Here is a 10,869-nt window from a genome sequence, read left to right as displayed (position 1 = left end):
GGACAGTTCCACAACGAAATTGACCACAACATATTCAATGATCGGTTTTACCTGACCAATGTTGCTATTATCCCAAAATTTCAAATAGGATCATACCACTGCCTTCTTCATGCAAAATTCTAATTCACAGAGCAGGGAGAAAGGGCTGCAAAGTTTAAGAAGAGAACTCCCAGAACGACCACCAACTAGGAGCTCTTTGGCACTATTTTGGCAACATGGGAAGATGCCATCATTGACAACATCAACAATACGATCAACTGTTTCAGCACCTCCATGATTGTGCAAGGAATGTAGAAAGAAAGAAAGCCACAAAAAGACATCTGTTTTCAGAAACACACCAGCTCATTTGCCAACGTGGTTTGGTGCAAGCCTCAGGCAATCACAAGCTAACATCCAATCTCGCAAAGCTGTGCAGAGAAGTGATAAAGGAAGACCTCAAAGAAAGAAGAGCAGTGTTGGACATTGCTGCACTAGCCGGGAAAAGTATTTACAATGTCCACCTGTCCTTCGCCTACTATAAAACCAAGATGACAGCCCTCTGATGTCCTGATGGATATATCATATGTTCCAGAAGGACAATGTAAAGGTTATCCATGACTTCTACTCAGATTTCTTCAATAGTCACATCCACCTGCCCACAAACCAAATTCCACAGGATGGATATGTCATTCCCAGCATTCTCCCTTCCGAAATCCAACATGCCATTTCATTGGCAAAGAAGCATCCAGCACCCGGTTCAGACAAGATAAGACCCGAACACCTGAACAATCTGCTGCCAGTACTCAACAATACACTGACTTGGCTCTTCACATGCTACCTGTCTGTATGCAAGCTTCTTTCCCATTGGAAAATCAGCAGTACTGTTCTGTTGTACAAGAAGGGATACATCCACGACCTTGGCAACTATCGCCCGATCTGCTTGTTGTCCATTTTCTACAAGTTATTCACCCACTCATCATGAATAGGATCGGCAGAACACTAGATGAAGTACAACCATGCGAGCAAGCGGGGTTGTGGAAAGGAGTCAGCACAATCTACGATATCCACATGGTGACCAAGCACATTGAGGTTTCGCAAGAGTGCAAGCCACTCTGTGAAATGTTCATCAAATTAAGAAGATCTTCGATTATGTTAAGACTGAAGCAGTCATTTTGGCCCTAGCCAAACTGGGCATTCAAACTCAATACATCAGGATCCTTCGTGAGCTGTCTTACAGATTCACCACCAAGATCTCACCATTCTACAAGGAACTGATCATCGACATAAAGAGAGGGGTTCAGCAGGGTGATACTATTTCACCAAAATTCTTCAGTGCCACCTTTGAGAACATCATATGATGACTGGAATGTGAAGGAATGGGAGTGAAGATAGACAGTTGCCAACTACACAACCTCTGCTTCACTGATGACATCATTTTAATAACACCAAACATTAGTCAAGTGGCACAAATGCTGGCCGACTTCAAGCGTGAGTGTGGAAAGGTCAGACTGCAGCTGAATCTCATGAAGACATGAGATGTTCATGAGAAATGGACTAGCCCTTGATGTTTCATTTTCTCTCAATGGAATGAACATCTCTGAAAGCAGCACGTATGTGTACCTAGGTCGAGAGCTCAACTTGATGAACGACCTGGCACTTGAGCTATGCAGGAGGAAGAGAGCAACACCTTCAAGAGCGTTGAAGAGGTAGTTACGAGGATGAAAAACCTCTGTCTCTGGGCACATCTTTTCAACTCCACTGTTCTTTCTGCATTTACATATTCCTCAGAGTCTAGGCCCTACGAAAACAGGATGAGGACACTATTCAGTTCACCCAAAGAGGAATCGAAAGTGAGAGAAGGAATCTGGAGTTCCGACCTCTGTCAAAGATCGAGAATCAGGGATGTTGCCTCATTTGCCAAGGTATCAAAAATCAGATGGACTGGACACATAATGCAATTCAGAGATAACCGCTGGACTAGAGCTGCTACCAACTGGATTCCACAGGATTTCAAAAGAATGCCTGGCCACCCACCTACAAGTTGGTCAGACTTCTTCGTTAAGACCCTGAATGAATATTTTGATGCTCTTCGTTTCGTGGAGCAAGCAGATGCCACTGGGCTACACTAGCATGTGAAAGAGACAAATGGAGACATTACTGGTGCCCACTCGAGCAAATTAATGAGCAAAGGGATGACAAGTGATACAAATGAACACTATACCCACCAGTTCCATCCCAGTTGAAGTTAGATGCATGATTTCATCCTCCATTGTGTGTATATAACACAATTTTTTATTCATACAAATGTATTGGGTTGTTACCATATCCTGATTGACATACTAGACATTTTAATGAACATAGGTATGGACATGCTGTCTATGATTAGTGTTTTTTGTTTTTTAAGTGGTCATGTCAGAATATAGGAATTCTTATTTTAGAAATTTCCATAGGGATGGAGCCAGACATGAATGATCATTGTCTAAGTAGAAAATACATCTTATAAGGGCAATGGCATTCTTATTTATTTCTTTGTCTAAGCGTTTATGAATCACAGAAATATTTTAATTCAAAGAAAAACTATTTATACTTTATTATTTCCTAATTATTTCTTTTCTGCTACTGAAAGATTTGATTCTGGATCTAAGGATTCACCTCTCTCATCCCACCGATTTAAATTAAAAATGTTTAAAATTTATGGTTTCCCAAAGCCAAAATAACAACTGTAACCATCTGCCACTGATTTATTAAGAGCCTGGTAGCTTTTTAGAAAAAGGATAAACATTGCTTGACAATCATATTTACATATGCGGAAGATAAATTTGCAAATGTGAGTTCTGGTGCGTTAATAGAAAATTAATATCTTTCTATTAACCTAAGTAATAAAGGTTTGGTGCCTCTGGAGAGAAATCCATCAAAGGGCATAAGGAGTCAATGTTCTTTGGAGGAATGACATACAAATTCATAGTCCTCAATTCCATTAGCTTGAGTTTTATTCTACAATATCTATAGAACCTAAAGCTTTCTCCTTAAAATAGTGTCTGGACACTTATGTATGATTCTGTCTGAGCCTGAAGCTCCTTTCCCCTAAGTGTAAGCAAACATGGAGGAATGGTTATGTTTCTACTGATCGAGCTTTAGGTAGTAGGTGCTGACTGGCATGGACTTGCTATTGCATCTTGGACAACATCCTGTTACTGAAAACTAGGGAAAGGTAGAAACTAAAATTTAATTTTACAATGGCATGCAAGTTTACAATCATCTAGAAAAAAGTGAACAAGGAGTATGTATGATCCAGTATATTACAAGTTGCCAAACACAATTTATATAAATATATACATATATATGAACACACATAGATATATATAAAGTATATATTTGCAGCTAACAGCCCTTGAAAAAGACTCCTGTTTTATTTTATTTAGGGGTCACTTCTGCCTATGTTCAGGACTATAGAACCATGGGCTCTTGCATTATTTTTTGGAATATGTGTGAGTTACCTCCCTCTGCCCCCCGCCTGGTGCTCAGGGTTTTATATGACTCTGTGCTCAGGGATCACTCCTGACAGACTTGGGGGATAGTGTGGGGTAGCTGATATTAAACCAGGGCCACGTGATTTTCACCTGCATTGTTTTGTTTCTGTGTCATACATACATTAGTCTTATTTGTAATGGATATAGTATCTGTGATATCCTAATAAATAATAATGATTTGTTCACATTTTCTTTGTTTAGGAATAACAAAGTAAGGTGTTGTTTAGCACTGTAGAGAAATAGACTTTATTTAAACTTTATTCTTTCACTGGAGTTGTTGTACAAGTAGACTCACTTGAGATATTAGATTTTGATTATAATTGTACTTTGAATCAATTGATCAGGTTGATAACATCAATAAACACTTTTATTTAGGGCATTATAGTGACAATAAAAGATGAAAATATGCAAACCCATAATGAAGTGAAGTGTATGTTAGTCATGACATACTAGATTTTAGCAGATATATACAAAGAAGCTACACATTATATACAAGGTAATTTGACTACTTAATTGTTGCATACTACTTACAGAAATAGATGAAACACTTAGCTATACTAGGTTAAAAAAGCTTATCTCTCTATTTTTCATATAAAGGAGAAAAAAGAACATCTATGCTTCTCCTTTCTATGCTTCTCCTTTCTCTCCTTTTTTTTTCATTTGTAATTTGCTATTTTTTTCGTGCTTTGCATTGATCTGTTTCGTAGATTTACTTGTATTATTCAGTTCAGTTGTTTAATATAGACTCATTGTAATCTACCTATTTAATCACTTGATCACTTGACTTCCCGTAAATCATCGATTTGCGTGAGCAGGCGCCAGTAATGTCTCCATTTGTCCCTGTCGCATGTTAGTGTAGCCCAATGGCGTCTGTTCATTTTAGGAACACGAAGAGCCTCAAACCAATCATTCATAATCTTGATGAAGAAGTCCTATCATCTGGTAGGTGGGCGGCCACGTGGTCTTTTGACATCCTATGGAATCCAGTCGGTAACGGCTCTAGTCCAGCGGTCATCTCTAAATCTCATTACGTGTCCAGCCCATCTGATTTTTGACGCTTTGGCAAACAAGACAGCATCCCTGATTCTTGATCGTCGATGGAGGCCAGAACTCTGGATTCTTTCTCTCATTTGAGTGAAACGTGATACTCCAAGCATAGCTCTTTCAATTCCTCTTTGGAAGACCCGAATAGCGTTCTCATCCTGTTTGCATAGGGCCCAGGTCTCTGAGGCATATGTTAATGCAGGAAGAACAGTGGAATCAAAGAAATGTGCCCTGAGTCGGAGGTTCTTCATCCTCTTAGCTATTTCTTCAAAGCTCTTGAAGGCGTTCCAAGCTGCTCTCTTCTTCCTGCCCAACCCAGGTGCCAAGTCATTCATCATGTTGACTTCTCGACCTAGGTACACATAATTGTTGCATTCGGAGATGGTGGTTCCGTTGAGAGCAAATGGAGCGTCAGGAACGAGCCTGTTTCTCATAAACATTGTCTTCGTAAGATTCAGCTGTAGTCCAACCTTTCTACACTCACAGTCAAAGTCGGCCAGCATTTGTGCCGCTTGGCTAATGTTTGGTGTTATTAGAACAATGTCATCAGCAAAGCGGAGGTGATGTAGTTGCCGACCATCTATCTTCACTCCCATTTCTTCCCATTCCAATTATTGCATGATGTTCTTGGGGGTGGCACTGAAGAGTTTCGGTGAAATGGTATCACCCTGCCTAACCCCTCTCTTGACATTGATGATTACTTCTTTGTAGAATGGTGAGATCCTGATAGTGAATCCGTAATATAGCTCATGGATGATCTTGATGCATTGAGCTTGAATGCCCTGATTGGCTAGGACTTCAATGACCACTTCCATCTCAACAGAATCAAAGGCTTTCTTTAAATCAATGAACGTTAGACAGAGTGGCATCTTGAACTCCCGAGAAACCACAATGAGCTCCCATGTCCAACGTTTATATTCAGCCTTCTGGAACTGTGAGTTACCATGGATGGTCTTGGTCGACATGATGAACTCAGACAGTCTCTCACCCTGTTCGTTTCTATTTAATAAATTATTTTACTAAATGACACGGAAATATGTTGAAACACTAAAACAAATAAGAAGTAAAACATACATATATAATGTTTGTATATATATGTATATATATATACAGACATATATAAGCTTAAAAATTGCATTTATTTTACACCCAAGTTGATTTTATATATTAGCTATTATACCGAGTGTAGCAATGAATACTGGTGTGCATATGCTGAAAAGTGGAATTTCTGGGTCACATGGCAGTTCTATTTTAAATTTAATAAGAATTCTCTATACCATTTTCCACAGAGGTTGTGCAAGACAACATTCCCACCAGCAGTGAATGAGAGTTCCTTTTCAACACATCCCTGCTAACACAGATTGTTCCTACTCCTTTTGCTATGTGCCATTCTCACTGGTATGAGGTGGTATCTTATTGTCGTCTTGATTTAAATTTCTCTGGTGTTATGTGATGCTGAGCATTTTTTCATGTGCCTCCTGGCTATCTGCCTACCTTCCTCTGAGAAGTATCTATTTATTTTCTCTCCCCATTTTTGACAGGGTTTTTGAGGTTTTCTGTTGTTGTTCTGTGTGAGTACTTTATATATTCTGGATATCAAACCTTTATCTGATGTGTTGAATGCAAATACTTTTTCCTATTCAGCTAGCTGTCTTTTAATTTTAGCTCATGTTTTTTTTTTTTTGCCATGCAGAAGCTCTTTAATTTTATTGCATTGTTTTTAATTGAATCACATTGAAATACAGTTATAAAGTTATTCTTTTTTGGTGGGGGGAGCGGAGTCACACCTGGTGATGCACAGGCATTACTCCTGGCTCTGCACTCAGGAAATATCCCTGGCAGGGCTAGGGGATCGTATGGAATTCTGGGAATTGAACCCAGGTTGGCTACGTGCAAGGCAAATGTCCTACTTGCTGTGCTATCGATCCAGCCCATGATTCAACCTAGAACTTTGAATTTAAATTTATGCAGGTGCATGATTTGGATGTTCAAAATAGTTTAAAAATCTGTTAGAGATGCTTTATAATTTTAAGAACAGCACTTTTTTTTTGCCCATCAAATAGAAATGTTTGGAATTGTAACATAGATCTTAAATCTGCTCTCAAGTTTGAGATGTTGATTTGTTGGGTTCTACGTAAAGAGAAATTAGGGAGTTAAACATCTCAAGAACTCTTCAAAATTTTTAATTTTCAGAGAATGGAGAGCTGAAGGATCTGAAATCTAGCCTTCTTATTTATTTCTCTATTTCCTGCAAATTTAGTGGAATAAAAGAAGAATTCATAGATAGGAACCTGATAGAAAACATAGGAAATAGGGAAGATGGGATTTAGGAAAGGTGTCTTTTTTTCCTTGAGGTGAAAATTATTAATTGACTGAAAGGTGGATGTGTGTTGTGTGTATATATGTATATCCATATACACATGTAAATTTATGCAAATTTCTACTATATTATATACAGTCATTATAATATTTGTGTTTACCTATATGGCATGTACAAAAACATACATCATGGTATATTTGGAGCACAAGCTATGTCTACATTTAAGTTACATTTACCTATAATATATAAATCTATAACTATTTTAAGGTTTGGATTTGAATATTCTGGATCCCATCTAACAGTATAATTTTCAATTTTTTCTGAAAATCAGTTGTTAGATTATTTGGTGTCATTATTTCTGTTGGGGCTGGAGCGATAGCACAGTGGGTAGGGTGTTTGCCTTGCACGCAGCCAACCCAGCCGGCCAGAGTTCGATTTCTCCGCCCCTCTCCGAGAGCCCAGCAAGCTACCGAGAATATCTCACCCACACAGCAAAGTCTGGCAAGCTACCAGTGACGTATTCGATATGCCATACACAGTATCAACAAATCTCACATTGGAACTACTGGAGGACAGTGCTACATTATTTCAGTTGCTAATAATAGTATTATGTATAATTAATTGCACTAGGTATTTACAAGAAGGAATTTACTTTAAAAGAATTACTTTTGTTACACCGTTTACAGATATCCTATGAGCAGAAGCCATTGAAAAGTAAATAAAAGTGTGAATGACAACTGATTAATAGTGATAATTTCATCATTTGCTCATTTCTGATATCATTTCATTCTACTGAGCATAAAGGTTTTTGGCTATAAAATAGAACTGATGATACTATCATGGAAGTGGATTTGTAGTTGAACCATGGCAACAGGTGCCAGAGCAGATAGCGCTCTCTCTCTCTCTCTCTCTCTCTCTCTCTCTCAAAATCAGATAAGACCTGTCCCTGTCCCAGTAGGGATCGCCTGTGTACATTTTACAAGCACCATGTATCAGGCCTTGAATTACCCAATCCCCGCAAGAACTGTCACCTAACTGCAGCATTTAACCCTTAATGGGTGTGGGTGAGGGCAAAGCAGAGTTGGAAAGGTTATAGGTCAGCGATGCTCATCTTTATGTGATTAGACCATCCTCTTAAGCTGAAACCCTCTATAAAATATATGTGTATTTGGCAATAAAGTGAGTGGCCATCAGCTGTTTCCCAGAGTGGTTTCTCCACACACCCGTCACCCATCACCCAGATTCTGCCTGGACCTGGTGTGCAACATGTCTGAGCACGTTGGGGAAAAACTTCCCCGACATAGATTTATTCCAGAGTACTGGGTCCTTGAGTATTGGATGAAAGATTTGCAGACAAACCTCAGAAACTTAAGATGTAACAGTTTATTCTTTAGTTGATAGATCCGGATATCTCCCTAGTGCTCACAGCCCTCTTTATACCCATGTACAATTTCACTAGTCCCGTCCTCCGAGCTCAGTTCAGACTACAACACCCCAGTACTGTCCTTGTGCCATATGCCCACCTCCAAGTTAGGTCCCTACACCATCCTATGTCCAATTAGTGCATTCCAGGTTTGGAATCTGCATTTGGGACCTTGCTACCTATGTCCCTTTTCTGGAACTTGCTCTTCTATAACTTGTCACGAGGTTTCTCTGGGGTAGTGTCCAGAGACTTTATGTCCCCTTGGCATTCCTTGGTCTCTGTCCAAAGCCACATGCATGTGGGCGATATTCCTGATGTTTTGCTATCTGAGCATTGATGAGAGGGCAAGGAGGAAGTTGCCTGGCTGGGGAATTCTTTTTTTATTTCCTACTATCTCCCACTCCCAAATATCACATTTTCTGTTTTGATTGAAGAACTTTTCAGCAGACAAAACTTACTAATTTACCTGAACCCTTCCCCTCCCTTTTACTCCCACCACGGCAACCATGCCAACTTTTAAATGTTGGGCAAGGATTACATCAGATTTTACATTTAAAAATATCAGACTATAATTTCCAACATCTGCTCTAAAGACTGATGCCAACCTGCAAAAATTTCTTTCTGATTGTGAAAAAGTTATTACTGATTTTTATAGATGGCAAACCTAGATTCTTGTGGATGTTGACATATATAAAAAAGGAATATTATGGATATATTTCACTGATGCCTTAGTGATGCACAAAATATTTTCTATATTCACTTATCTACAGGTGTGAAAATGTGAAACCTCTTTTATGACATTATGAGAGACATTTAAGTGCTATTTCTCAGGGTTAGAACATGCGCTTTGCTTATATAGGTTTGATCTATGGAACCAAAAATAAAATTATCAAAGTAGACAAGCATCAAAAGAAATTCGGCTGTTATAATTATTTGATACAATTACTTCTACTAATAATAGTATTAATTATACAGAATTGTATCGTATTAGGTATTTACAAAAAGGGACTTTAGTACAATTTATCTTTTTATTACAGAATTTCTTGAAACTGTACATTCAGAATAATTACTTCTACCAATAAATAGATTTCTAGTAGAGTTATTAATTAGAAGTCTTTCCTACTTAATTATTTTAATCCACATTAATAAGAATAAGAAAAATCAGTGAGGAGTAGTGTATAAAACTCCAGGGGTGGCCAGGGGGTGGCCCTGACGGCTCTTCCCCTGGTCACCCCAGATTCTGGGGGACCCTGGCCACCCCCCGAGCCATGGTGGCCTGGTTCATAGGTCAGATGGCAGAGGAAAGGAGGGCCAAGCAGGATGATGGTTGATTGATCAGCTGCCATTTATTCCATTCTCCCCATGTGCCTGCCCCAGTCTCTCTGAGCCTCCCATTTTAGTCTCACAGTGCTCCTCATTCCCCTCTCCTTCTGCCTCTCCCACTCATCTCTCCACGCTCCATCTTGCAGCCTGGGCTCTCTCTCTCTCTCTCTCTCTCTCTCCACGTACCTGCTCCTGTATTCTTCTCTCTCTGTCCCTCTAGCTAGCCTCTCCCCAGTCCATCAAGCTGCCCTGTTCTCTCTCTCTCTCTCTCTCTCTCTCTCTCTCTCTCTCTCTCTCTCTCTCTCTCTCTCTTTCTCTCTCTCTCTCTAGCTATCTTGCCTCCAATTCCTCAGCACTCTGGACTGACTCTGCCCTGTCAGGTAGCAAAATCAACATAAGAAAACCTTTCCTGAGGGCCCACCAAATTCAAATGGAACACCACCTAAAAGGTATTCCAAAGCCCTTCCTGACTGCCCAAGGGCAAAATGCCTCTTAAGGTGTTTTTCTCCTTTCCTCAGTCCAATAACTCTATCAACATCTCAATACTAGTTATTTTTGTATGGACACAGTAAGAGATGACATTGAGGCTTGTAGGGCAGCTCTCCTGGGAACATCTTGCCACAGACTCAGACGATAGTGCTCAAGCCAGACTAATTATTCCTAACCCCTAGCAGGGTCCAAATCTAGTTATTACTTTTTGGATTATGACAGCATTTGTCCATGACCAAGCTGTTAACTTAAAGTTAAGCATTATGACGCTTTGGCCCGGCCCATCTACCAGGGTAGGACATAACTTATTGCTTGCCCTGACTATCCAGTCCCTCGTTGGAACCTGCTTTTGGGGGCGCTAGGAAGAAAGGGCAGCTGAGGCTTAGGTGAGAGAACAGATGCTCAGGAGGAAAATATCACTGAGAGTCACATAACAAAAGCATAGCATATACTGTCTTCTTGTGTCCATACACAAAGGACATTGTTCTGAATAAACTATGCAAAGAACTTAGGGAGAAGAGAAAAACAACATTTATAAGTCAGAGAGCACAAAGAAAGAAGATACAAATAAACACAGAGGAATGGGAGCACTGTGTTGGGAGCAACCCAGTATACCTAATACCTAAACTACCTGAGGCTATGCAGGAAGGACAAAACAGTATTATCCTACAGAGTAAAAAAAAAAAAGAAGTTAGACTCTGATAACTGGATCTCTCTTTGCCTTTGCTTATAAGTAGGTGAGAAGTGCCAGAAAGATTTTT

This window comes from Sorex fumeus, unplaced genomic scaffold (assembly GCF_029834395.1).
Source record: "Sorex fumeus unplaced genomic scaffold, SorFum_2.1 ptg000106l, whole genome shotgun sequence".
NCBI classification, from domain to species: domain Eukaryota; kingdom Metazoa; phylum Chordata; class Mammalia; order Eulipotyphla; family Soricidae; genus Sorex; species Sorex fumeus.
The sequence above is the reverse complement of the archived record's forward strand: the minus strand, read 5'-3'. Positions refer to the sequence as shown.